The sequence below is a fragment of the Trichosurus vulpecula genome, chromosome 1, assembly GCF_011100635.1.
Source record: "Trichosurus vulpecula isolate mTriVul1 chromosome 1, mTriVul1.pri, whole genome shotgun sequence".
NCBI lineage: Eukaryota > Metazoa > Chordata > Mammalia > Diprotodontia > Phalangeridae > Trichosurus > Trichosurus vulpecula.
In genome coordinates, this window is record NC_050573.1 from 333,244,376 (window position 1) to 333,258,027 (window position 13,652).

A 13,652-nucleotide genomic window follows, 5' to 3' on the forward strand; every position below is an offset into this window, starting at 1 on the left:
GGTTCAACTGGCAATGTGATAAGTGGGCCAGGAACTCAAGATAAGAGGACAGTGTAGAGTTGACCTGTTTTACCATTGAGACTAGATGGGGAAAAGGGGAGAAAGTGGCTTGCTTAGGAGAGAATTGAGGGGTTGAGGGAATGGGGATCCTAGTGTGTAAAAACAGCAATGGTTAGTAAGGGAAGGAAGAAGGAAAGGTAGAAAGCCAGTAGATTATATGGAATATTATTAGACAAGGGCATTTGGTTGATGGCAAAATCAAGGTCAGAAGATTTTTGTATTTGGCTGAGGAGAGGCAGAGAGTTAAGTCATGGGAATTAATTAGGTTGATGAATGAAGTGATTAGGGTGTTTGAGGGAGAAGCAACATGTTTTTTGAAGTCCCCTAGTATGAGGATGAGTTGGGAAGGAGAGAAAAATTGTGAGCCAGGTATCAAATTCATTGATGAAGGAAGGGCAGTGACCTAACTGTCTATAGACAATAGCTACCAAGATTTTGATTGGGTGGTAGTTATTAATTGTATAAACCTCAACAGAAGAGAGATTACCGATTCATGAAGGTAAAGGGAAAACCTGGCACTGAACTGGCTGAGGTAAAAAATAAACAAGGTCCAAGTTTATATGTAAATTGGGTTTGTGAGTGGGCCACTGTACTGACAGGCCAGAGAAGATAGAGAGTATCAGTCATAAAAAAGAAAAAAAAAAGTTGTTGGGGAGGGTAATGTCAGGCCATTCTCTATTATTTGGTATCTAGTGTGAGATGGAGAGACAGAGACTTTTCGGCTTTTGGCTTTTTGGCTTGAACCAAACAAGGAGAGTAGGTAATTCCAAATGTGTTTATATAGATAGGGAATTTGGCAAGATGCCACTAGTTGGGGGTGCTAGAATGTTGGTGGTAAAGGGTTAGGTATTTCCCTTCTCACCCCTTCTTGTCTTTTATCCTGTGGTTTTGGACATTGGAGTATTTTTTTCTCTTCCCCTGGCTGAAAGGGAGTAGTGGTAGCACCAGAGCTATAGCTGAAGGAAAATCATGGCAGCTTTTAATCTTAGAAATGGGCTAATTTTTTAGAGGGGTAGTGAGGTATGCTTAGGTAGACGTAGAGGTAGAGTCTTTACCACTCTTGGAAAAGGCAGAAAAAGACTGGCCATAATTGGGATTGTTCATCAAAGATTAAGTAATTGAGATCAAGGACCACTCCTCCTTCCTTTCATATCTGGTTGTTGAGGATGTTCTCAGGCAGTAACCAAGACCTAGGTAGGGTTCCTATAATTGTAATTATTATTTGGAGTGAAGATGGATGTCTGGAGATTTACCTTGTCTCAATGCCAAGTTTAGAGGCCTGAATTTCTAGGCTGGGTTAATCAAGAGAATGACCTTCCTCATGATCTGAAGATCTCAGGCCAATCTGGGACAGAAGAGGGGATGCAATAAGAAAGGCTAAAATTTCTGTCAACTCTAATCAGAGAGATGGGAGGGTAGTTAACACTCATGTTAAAAAAAAAGGCAACAGCCAGCCAGTACTAAGTGAACCGCAGCTCTGAGGCTGCAGGATTCAAGGATCATGTGGTCTCTGAGGTAACATCTATTGTTGAACAATCACACTTTCAGTGGAGGGTGTGGGAGGGGCATGTCTCTCAACTTGACTTTTTGTGTTTCTTACTTGCTTTACTTTATTTCTTTATTCTTGGTGAATAGAGGAGGCATATATGCATTTCATGATCAAAGAAGTGGTTTCTACAGGAACAAAATACCTTGACTTTTTAAAAAATATTCAGTAATCTTGAACAGAAATGAAGTAGACTATTTCTGAATGGCATGTGCTCTAGGGTCTGACCACATATTAATAAGTGCCCGAAATCGAGTAGAAATGAGGGTCATTTGATTTGAGGGCATCAAGAAACAATGCAATGAGGTTTATCAGGAGACATTTATGTCAAAATCATCTAAAACATGTAGAATCAAGTAAGTCTCAGAAAACTTGAACGTCTTGCTCAGGTTCACAAAGCTAGTATGTGTCAAAGATGGTATTTAAACCAATGTTTTTTGGCTTCGAGTGCATCACTCCTGGTCTGGTGTTTACCAAGTTATGATGCCAGACCACATTCTAACATTCACCTCCAATATTATATTAAAATAAACCCTAAGTATAAAAAGGTCCAGAAAACTTCAGATATAGAGTTGTTGTAAATGTCCCCACATTCCTCTCACACTGTCGGAACCCTTGAGTACGAGATTCTATCACCACCACCATTTGGAATTCTTAATGTATTCTAAAGCATTTAGGCCATGGAGTGAATATAAGTGATGGGTGTGGTACCTTTTGGTTATAGAATATTTTAAGAAACCTTTCATGATTTGCTGATGTGATTTTTCATTGCCAGATAAAATTAAATCATTTTAGTTAGCTTATTATATTGCTGCCAAACCTTTTATTTTACATTCTAAAGTCGTTGTAATTTTAAGAGACTTTTTAACAAGACCTTTTCATAGCAACACAGCACAATATTTTTGAAACATTCATTAAAAATGTTTAAGGTATCATATCTGTTGAACAGAAAACTGTAAGTTGTCAATCCAATGTGGAGCAACACAGGAATTGACAAGTTGTCATGCCATCTCATTGAGTGAGTAGGAGGATTTTTCCCCAATTTAGAATGGAATACAAAACACAAATTCAAGGATTTGGGGTTTTTGAAACATCTTTGAGCAATTTGTCACTTTAGATGAAGTTTTGTTTTGTCCAATATGGCTGGTAACAGTTTTTGCTTTTTTTTAAAGATGTTAAGATGCTGCAATATGGGATATGTTATGTCAGATCTAAGTAACTATGTCAGACTATCAAATAAACTCGATTGGTTTTTCCTTCTTCCTACATTCTTACAAAACTCATCTCTGAAATTCCTCTGCTGAGTATTTTGGCCCATTCCTATTATTTTTATAAGAGTCTAGGTGAATCTGGAAAGTGCGAGGAGGGGGGCATTTTGAAAGTAGGTCTAATAACCTAAACTTTTGGAGAGAAAAAAGGGAAAAAGTTTTTCTTTATTCATTAATTCCATACAGTTTATTTTGATTCTCCATGCATCAGGGTGTCTTGCATTCATGACATCAACCATACCAGATTCTACTTTCTCAATGGATTGGGAAATCAAGTGGAAGGAAGAGAAGACAGATTTATTATTTGAAATTTTTTAAAAATATAAACAAATAAGGGGCAGCTAGGTGGCGCAGTGAGTAGAGCAACGGCCCTGGAGTCAGGAGGACCTAAATTCAAATCCACCCTCAGATACTTGACACACTTACTAGCTGTGTGACCTTGGGGCAAGTCACTTAACCCCAATCACCCTGCCTTCCCCCCTCCAAATACACACACACACACACACACACACATATATATATATATGTATATATATATGTATATGTGTATGTATGTGTGTATATGTGTGTGTGTGTATGTGTATAAACAGATAAGCATACTAGTTGTGATATAGGAGCTTAGAGAACTGGGAAATCATTGAGGACTGAAACAGTCCAAAGAGACTTCATTAAGGGGTGGTACTGCATGTAGAAAAAAGAAATTATATTTGGGCAAGTTCCCTAGTAACTCCTCTTTTATATCTATTCTTTAATGTCCCTCAGATATTACTAAAATGCTCTTTTATTACTTCTCTGTTTAAAAACCTTCAGATGTCATCCATTGGACCTTGGATAATGTCTAAGTGTTTTCATTTGGCATGGAAGACCTCCATAATCTGACCTCAACATATCTTTTACAAGCTTATTTTCTACATTTTTTTCCCTGTGTAATAACTCATCTACATTCTATCCTGATTTCCCAAACACACATTGTTGCTGGCTTCCTAGGATCATGCATTTCCCTTGCCCAATATGCCTTCTTCCTTTCTGTATGTTAATCTGAATCCAACTCAGTTTCCAAGGCTACATCAAGTTCTATTGTCTCCATGAAGCTTACCCTGATCAGACAAGTCCATGGTAATCTCTCTCTCCTATTTCACTCTTTTTCTATGCAAATCATTGTCACTTAACCTATTTTGATTAGATTGTTAGTTATATTTTAATAGAAACATAGTATTTCTGAGCTGACAGAGTCCTTAACAATCAGCTAGTAGAAATCTTTCATTTTATATGAGATGAAATTAAGACAAAGATTTCTTACAGTTAACATAGATAGCTGGTAGAGGCACAGCTTGGAATTAGGTCTCCTAATGCCTATATCATTGGTCTTTTTAAGATATCATCACACGTGTGATTGTGGGCATTACCCCTCCAACTAGAGTATAATCTGTCTGATAGCAGAAACTGACATTTTTGTCCTTCTACCCCCAATTTTTAAAACATTATTTTTCCATATGATAAAAATCATTTATTACCTTTGTTGTTATTATCACATTAGGAAAGGGACTTAGATATATAATTCTTTATATAATAATAAATATTTATCACAATATTTTCATAATTAACATGGGTTACTCCACTTATATACAACATATAAAAGATAAGCAATTACAGATAAGAGAATAAAACATGAATTAAGTCTTAAAGGAGGGAATGAAAATGATAGCTTTGTTAAATAGTGAGGTGATGTCTTTTATTAGAGAAGAAGACACCTATTTGAGGAATAATGGAAAATAAATGAAGCAATGAACGTCTATCATAATATCCATTAAATTTGAAGACCTTGTTACTTTACCCAGTTTTAGGGTGGGACATTTTGGGTAATCAATAACGTCGCTCTTGGACCAAGCTCAAATGGCATCCATTGTCTCTATTTCTCAGCTATGCGTACTTCACAGGTTGGACTTAGCATCGGAAAAGACATGGGTTCCAATCTCATCTAACTGTGTGTCAATTGACCTCTCCCTCTAAGTTTATTTTCCTCATTTGTAAAGTAGAGGTAATTACCCATTTCATCTACTTCATAATGTTCCTGGGAGAATTTATGAGATGACTTGTGTAAAGTTTTTTGTAAACCTTAAAATGCTATATAAGTTATTGGTGTGTACATAGACTTCATTACCTTAAAAGGTAACAGATAAAAAATACAAATCCACTTCTGCAAAATTGGGATAAACTATTTTATGATAATTTCTTCATTTACTATAATTGAAGGAAATTAGGGATGTTTGAGGTATAACCTTAAACATTTCCAAGTTATTATGAAGCTATATGGCTCCTGGTCATGTAATACCTTAGTTTCCAAAGAATTAAACTTGAAGATCACCCAAAGGCAATGGAAGCATGTAAAGAGTGTGAGTAGACTATACATCATTGCAAACAACAACCTCTGCAAGAGAAGTCATGTAAAGGATGCTATTGGAGAGGTGTACTTCCTCAAAGAGAGGGTGGTAAGAATCAGGTGGTAAGAATCCAGAATAACTATTGTATACCTAATGTGCTACATTGGTAGAGGTATGGGAGGGGAGACTAGTGCTTTACCGCAGGTACAAACATCTTAGGAAGCATTGCTAGTGGTCCACAGGGCAGCTAGGTGACACAGTGGATAGAGCCCTGGACTTGGAACCAGAAGGACCTGAGTTCAAAACCAAGCTCAATCACTTACTAGCTGTTGGCAAGTCACTTAACTTTTGTTTGTCTCGATTTCCTCATCTGTTAAATCTGGATGAGGCAGCTAGGTAGTTCAATGGATAAAGACACCGGGCTTGGAATCACGAAGACTCATCTTCATGAGTTCAAATCTGGCCTCAGATACTTACTAGGTGGGTGACCCTTGGCAAGTCACTTAACCCTGTTTGCCTCAGTTTCCTCATCTGTAAAATGAGCTAGAGAAGGAAATGGCAAACTACTCCAGTATCTTTGCCAAGAAAACTGCAAGTTTGGTCACAAAGAAGCAGACACAACTGAAATGATTGAACAACAACAAAATGGAGGTAATAGTAGAAACTACCTTTTTCTATGTTGTGAGTATCAAAGGAGATAATGATTGTAAAGCCTTAGCACGATGCCTGGCACACAGTAAGCACTATATAAATTTTACCAATATAAAATTGCCAATTATTTGTGTACCTATGTCCCACGAGTTTTAGGTGCCTTGGGAGGGAGGGAAGGTGTAGGCTCACTGGCAAAAGGGAAAGGAGTAGGAGGGAACAGGCCATCCCCTCTCCTCACTAACTACGCTTGAGCTCAGTCTATTTTTTTTCAAACTTCCCTGTTCCAAATATCCCAGAGACACAGATTGTATTCTTTGGAGACCAGGGTGACAACTCCTCCCCTTAGCTTTATATCAAGTCTGAAGATTCCTAGCTGTGCATCTGACCACGGATATCCACATAATATCAAGGGAAGTAGACAAAGGTCTTCAGTGCATTGTGTAGACCCCTAAGTAGAATTTGTAGGAAGTTAGGGGCAAAAGTTAGAGGAAGATTTAGGCACAGATGGCTTTCAAGCTTCATTATTAGAAGAAGGGCCTATTCTGATAAGATCACAAATGAATTAAAATAATGATGTTTGAAATATCAATGTGAACAGGGACAAATGTCATATAAAATACTTTAGTTGACCCTATCTGGGTGCAGATGCTGGGTGACTGAAGCATGGGTTAGATTCATCGTCACCTTCATTCTACTTTAATAATAACTTGAAAATGAGATTTTAAAAGGACTATTAGCAAACCAAAAGTAGACAATTTCTTCTCACAAAAAAGGTAATATATCATTGTAAATGCAATTCTAGGAAAAATCCAGTAGATGGCATAAATATCCCTTGTTTTTAGAAGCAGAATAGCATTAGTAATCAGAACAAGAATGCTGGAGCTCTCCAGACAGGATAAGGCAGAAGGAGTGGGCGTGTTCTCAGATGCTGCTGAAAAACTGATATAAGCCTTGATTTGGAATTAGGCCCTGTCTTTTGTAAACAGGAATGTCTGTCTTCATCTGTTTGTTATTTGTGGTTTCTGAGTCTTTATAGGAATAGAATGCAAGTCACCAGTGTACCTCATAAATATCTATATCTTAATCAAACACAAGTGACATTATGTATGAACACACACATAAAAATTAAACAAACAAAGTGATGGATCTGACCTAATCCCACAAAATTCATGGAAATTCATTGCCAAAGGCTTGTATATAACCTTTAATCAAGTAATCTCCCTGATATGGAAAACTAGTCACTGTCTGGAAAGTTCCCAAGCACAGAGAGGTTACAGATTCATGATGATTACTTACAAAAGAAATCATAAACCAAATCATATAATTATATCCAGTCATCAGCATTGCTGATTTCCTTATTCATACAGCAATACTCTTCTTTCATCATCTACATCCCACAAACCTTTGTCAGCTCTTCTCTAAGCTGTCCTCTTCCCTTGACCCTGATCCTGCCCTTCCTATTGAACTTTCATGCCAAATAGGCAGGAGCTCCTCCCAGGTTAGTGATGGAAGAATCATGTAAGAATATTTTAATAGAATTTCCCAGATCTAGAACTGTGGAAGTAACTTATTAAAGTTGAATATGTTGGGAGTGTATGCATACATTTAGGCATGGTACATATAAAACCAACTATTAATATAATTAGAGGTTTCTATAGAAGTTTATTTCCACAGCTGTCTCTTTCCCACACATAGTAAATTCTTATTCTCTCACTCTCTCATTCAGCTTTAGCCCATTTCCCTTTTGACAATGGTACTTAGATATGTCTTCTGGCAAATCCTAAAGCACCCTATTCTCTAGTCTGACTTCCACATATTATTCACCAAAATATTTATTGTAAAGTCTTCCAAAACCTTTCCTCCTCACATCTAACTTCAAAATCCTGAACTGAATTATGCTTGAGCTTCTTCATCTGCAAAGGAAGCTCAAAGAGGGAGATGATCATTCTATTACCCAAATATTCATTAATTTACATGCACAGTCCCTCCTCCAATTGTGATGTACATATGTACTAATATATGTGTATGTAATATATATGTAATAGAGATGTATGTGTAGAGATATTATATATATATGTGTATATAGAGAGCGAGAGAGAGAGAGCAAGAGCGAGAGAGAGAGAGAGAGAGAGAGAGAGACAAAGAGAGAGAGAGAACATCCCTGTAGTAGAGTGTAAACATCTCAAAGTCAGTGACTTCTTATTTTTTTCTCTTATATTTATGGACCCAGTGACTTCCAAACAGTAGGTGCTTACTTTTGATAATATACACTTCTCCAGAACTTCTTCACTTCAAGTTTCAAAGATATTTTATTGTTCTTGTGTGTCCACCTTTATTATACATCTAATTATTTAATATATTTGACTTTTTTTGTTTTGTTTTGTTTTTGTTTTCATTTCGCTTTTTATTTGCACTCTAATGTCATTATTTACTCCCGTGCCATAAGCTTTTGTTTCTTCAGTTTCTTCTGGGATATCTTTTTCTTTTGAGCAACCTCCTCTTCTGGTTTAGGAACAATTTGTTCCTTTTCAGTGAGTATCATCTCAATATGGCAAGGAGAACTCATGTATGGGTTGATTCGACCATGAGCCCTGTAAGTACGCCATGGCATTTTGGGAGGCTTGTTAACCTGGATATGGTCAATGACAAGAGAATCCACATCCAAATCCTTCAGTTCTGCATTACTCTCTGCATTTTTAAGCATATGCAGCAAGAATTCAGCACTCTTTTTGGGCCAACGACCTTGTGTCTAACCCCACTGCATAGCCTGGGCACACCTGCCAACTCCACCATTATACCAACAGAAGGGAACACACTGTTTCTTCAATGTGACATCTTTCAAATACTTGGTAGCTTTTCGGATATGCATGCCCTTGATAGCTTGGGCTGTTTCACGGGTGTTCTTGAAGTGGACCCGGAGATTTGAAACCCTTGACTTGCATGATTTTGTGGGGTTCTCTGGATCAAGAGAGTACCTCACCATTTTAAATGATTACCTAGGACGGCTCAAGGGAAGAGCGACTGTTTTGTTAATTATATTACTCTTAATGGAGTTATGATAACTTGTAAATGAATTTATGTGAGTGGCTCTGAACATACTTTCCTACACAGGATCCCTTTCCTTTGACCCATAAAATATATCCTATATCCTGTGATGTTTCACAGACAGCTAGGTGGCATGGTGGATAGCATTAGGACAAGAGTCAGAAAGACTCCTCTTCATAGGTTCAAAGCTGGCCTCAGACACTTAAGTAGCTGTGTGACCGCGGACAAGTCATTTAACCCTGTTTGCCTCAGTTGCCTTATGTGTAAAAATCGCTAAAGTATCTTTGCCGACAAAACCCCAAAAGGAGTCACGAAAAGTCAGAAATGACTGGAAAATGACTAAACAACAACACAATGTTTCACAATGTACAGAATAATCCAATAATTCTCCTTTCAAACCTCTCAATACCTATTACTTCATCACAGATAAATTCACAGTCATCTTATTTCTCTTCTTGGGAAGCAAAAGTATCTAAACTATACTGGCTCTTTTCTTACTCAATAACATCCTGAAAGGTTGCCAATTTTTTTTATTTTATTACATTATAGTGTGTTTAAGTTCAGTCTTTCATATGTAAACCCAAAGATAAATTTTTCACTTAATCTTTGATCTCAGTGGGGTTAGCCATTTATACCGAATAATTTGAGGGGGCACTGAAAGAACTTCTCTGATAAAACTATCTCCTTGCCATTCTTCCATACTCCCTATAACTTTAACATTACTTGGTCTTTAGGATGAAACATTCTTGTCCCTTTTAAGAAGCAAACATTTCTAGAAGGAAGAGGGCAACATGTCATTACTTATTCTCAAATTACATGAATTATCATTTAGTTTTTTTTTCCTTCAGATTATCTAAAAAATCTCTAAGGAAATAGAATACTATAAAAGAATAGTATGTCAATTTACATAAAGAGAGCATGTAATGAGTGGGCCTGGCCCATGCCAGTGCCAGTCCCCTGACTCCTATTAGTTTAGGTTTCATATTGAATGAAATGAGATACTCTTAGGTCATCCCACAGTTTTTTTTTAAAGAGCTTACTTAGTTCTGGTATATAGGATATTAAAAGAAGATATTAGGGATTTTAAACAAGCATAATAAAGCACTTAGCGTAGGTAGCTATGCCACACTTTGCCTCTTTTCTTTTGTACAGAAATGTCTGGTCAGCAGGGCAGGATGGGCGACTTTTGTAGCCTTAGGACATTTGCCAGGTCTGAAGGGCCCTGACTTCATGTGGACAGCCTTTTAATAACCATTAGTCACTGGAAAGCCAGGGTCCACCAGAAATTTGCATCGAGGAAATGATGGCTTGACCTCTAAGACTCCTTCCTCCCCCACCATGCCAATCCAATCTTAAAGACAGTTTCTTTGCCTTTTACAGAAATAACTGACATACCTTACAAGGGAGAGGGGGAGAGCTGGTGGATAGGGATCCTATAACATCCCATCCCTTTGTGGCAGGCCCTAAGGATGTTCCAGAGTATGTTCATGTATAAATGGCTAAATGGCTTTAGGCCTTTTACTAGACAATCCTAATCTCACTGATGTGAGGGGCCTGCCATAAGCAAAACTGAAGAGGGAAGGGAGAACTAAATTAAAATGATAGTAAAAGTGAATCATATAGATAATAAAACTGTCTAAGAGCCCCCAAGGAAATATCAAAAAAAAGTATTATAAAATGAAATTCCAAAGTCCCAGGCCATGCTTTCCCTCTTTGGAATGATTAAGGCCTAAATCTCAATAATCTGTGGATAACATCACCCATAATGTAGGTGTTGTTAAATTATTGTAGGTAAAAGAGGTTGTCCTGATGTAAGGCAGTGTTGAGGAGCAGGAGCAGCACCTGGAACATAAGTGCCACAGCATAGATTTTGCTGTTTTGGGAACTTAGCACTTCCTCATCATGTGTCAGGGTAATCAGACGCTTGGTAAAGTAGGTCATAATTTTCTTATATCCAATTTATCATGGGAACTGAGTCAATACTGAAATTTAGGCCCAGATATTTCCAATTATTTTGCATCTGTCAAGGAATCATGCATGATTTTCAAACATGCTTCAGAGAAACCTACTTTATGAGAAACAGTAAGTGCAATATGATCTCATATTCTATACATCTCAATCAGTTGTAGTCCTCTAACAATGTTCCTTGCTATAGAATATTACTGGGAAAACATGCTTAGGCTCTACTTGCATCTTCATTTAATATTCTCTTGGTAGATACAAAGATTATTTTCAAAAAGATTTTTAATTTTTTTCCTGTCTTATAAAGTTACCTGAAAACAAACATAACAAATTAAATACTGAGGTGGATAGAGCACTAGGCCTGGAGTCAGGAAGACCTGACTTCAAATATGGCCCCAGACTATTGCTAGTTATGTGACCCTGGGCAAATTATTTAATCCCTGTTTGCTTCGTTTTCCTCATCTATAAAGTGGGGATAATAATAGCACCTACCTCCCAGGGTTGTGATCAGAATTAAATGAGATAATACTTGTAAAGTACTTATCACAGTGCCTAGCACATAGTAAGTGCTATATAAATATTAATAATAATAATTTGATTTTATAAGTAAATTAAAATAATTAACATATTTGAATTAAAATACTAATTACTATTATTCTAGTTAACCATTTTTAGGAATAAAATCTGTGTTTTTCCCTAAAATGTTAGATTCCCGTTCCCTCTCTCTTGAGAATTGATCCATTAATGCCTTCAGTATTGTACTTCTGGGGGGTAATTGGTACATAGAGTCTAGTGATGCTCTCTACAATTCCTATAGTTTCATTTTTAATTCCTTGTACATCATATTTTGAACTACTAATATTAGTTTCCAAATGCAATGACTTCAGTACCCTTGAAGAAAAAAATTACAAATTATGGCATTTCTTTTATTTTTCATCTTTGTCATCCCCCTGAAACTTTCATCCCTTACTTTTCTTAGGATGATCTAGATTAATTGAATATTTCACCAAGCCTCTTATACACATTTCCTCTCCAATGCCTTCCTTATCTTAGGTAGAAAAACTGTTCATAGTGTTCCACTTTACTCCTCCTTAAGATTTCATAAATCAATTGTAGTTTAAATTGAAATCGACTTTCACTGCCATATTTCTCTACTGCAGGGGATATATACACGTAAAAATATATATTTGAGACAGTGAGACAGTTTCAAGGTAGAAATGACAAGGTTTGACAACAAACGGGATATAGGGGTGAGTATGAGGAGTGAGGAATGACAGAGGTTTCAAGTTTGGGTGACTAAGAAGAAGATAGTATCCTTAAAAACAATAGGAAGTTTGAGAAGAATTAAAGTTATTTGGGGGTCAGAATGATGAATTCTGTTGTAGACAGGCTCAGTTCTACCTATAAGACATCCAATCTGAGATGTTCAAAATACAATTAATGGGATACAACAAAAAAAATAAAAATGGAAAAATAGCATTTATGAAGGGCCTATTGTGTGCTAGGTGTATTGAAAATATTAACTCATTTGATCCTCACAAAAATCCTATAAGGTAGATAGATAATATTATTATCCCCATTTTATAGTACAGGAAACTGAGACAGATAGAGGTTAACTAATTTGCCTAGGGTCCCACAACTAGCAAGTATTTGAGGCCATATTCCAATTCAGATCTCCCTGACTCCAGAGTCAAAGCTCTATTCTTAGTGCTACTTGACTACTTAGATATCAGGGGAAACATTGTGGATCTGGTAATCATCTATAGAAAGTTGATCACTGAACCCATGAGATCTGATAACATCCCCAAGTGAAATAGAACAAAAAGAGAAGAAGGACCTGAACAACAACTGGGCTCTTCCTTGGTAGATCCATTGCCACTATAGTCAAGGCATTCCCAGCACGGTAAAACTTGGTAGAGATTAGATATTGCTGGAATAGCTTCTAAATACCCAGTCTTAACTTCCATGCTGCCACAGAGTCATTCAACTAGGACTTTATGTTATATTCTAAATGATGGAGACGTTCCACCTACAAGCACCTAAAACTAACAGTACTTATCTTAGAAAAATTTATTAGCTATGACTGGGAAAGTCACTTAGCCTTTCTCAGCTTTAGTTTTCTCAACTGTAAAGTGGAGATAATTATAGCACCTACTTCATAGAATTATTGTGAGGATCAAATAAAATGTGATAATGTTTGTAATGTGTTTAAAACAGTGCCTGCCACATAGTAGGAATTTAATAAATGTATGTTTCTTTTCCATCTTTCTACTTAATATTGCTATCATCGTACTACTAGAGTGATGATGATGGTGATGATGATGATGATACAAAGCACTTTGCAAATGTTCTTGTTTATGTAACCACACTATTTTTAATCTTCTTACACAAAATTGCAGATCATTCTTGATTCTCAGAAGTTTAAAAATGCTTTAACATATAAATAATAGATTTGTTCTCCCATATTTAAGGAAAGCAAAGTACTATCTTGGGAATAGCTGAATTAGGGTTGAAACAATTTCTGGCAGGCAGGTTCCTCTTTCTGGAAAGGAGCTTGCCATGATCTTGATGTAAAACTTCATTTTAAAAATGGATGGAGGGGTCCTTGTTTGCATTTTATTTGTTTTTGGAGATTCCCTCTAATTGTCATGGGCATTAGAAATCAAGGTGATTCATTAAATGGGTCCCATGCTTCCTACAACACTCCCAAGTGTGATCCAAACCAAATTAAAATGTAAC

At 36.7% G+C, this 13,652-nt stretch overlaps 1 pseudogene; it reads right to left on the bottom strand.

The window, feature by feature from the left end:
* Positions 1-8,333: 8,333 nt before the first annotated feature.
* LOC118832067 lies at positions 8,334-8,918 on the bottom strand (annotated as a pseudogene).
* Between the last annotated feature and the right edge of the window lie 4,734 nt (positions 8,919-13,652).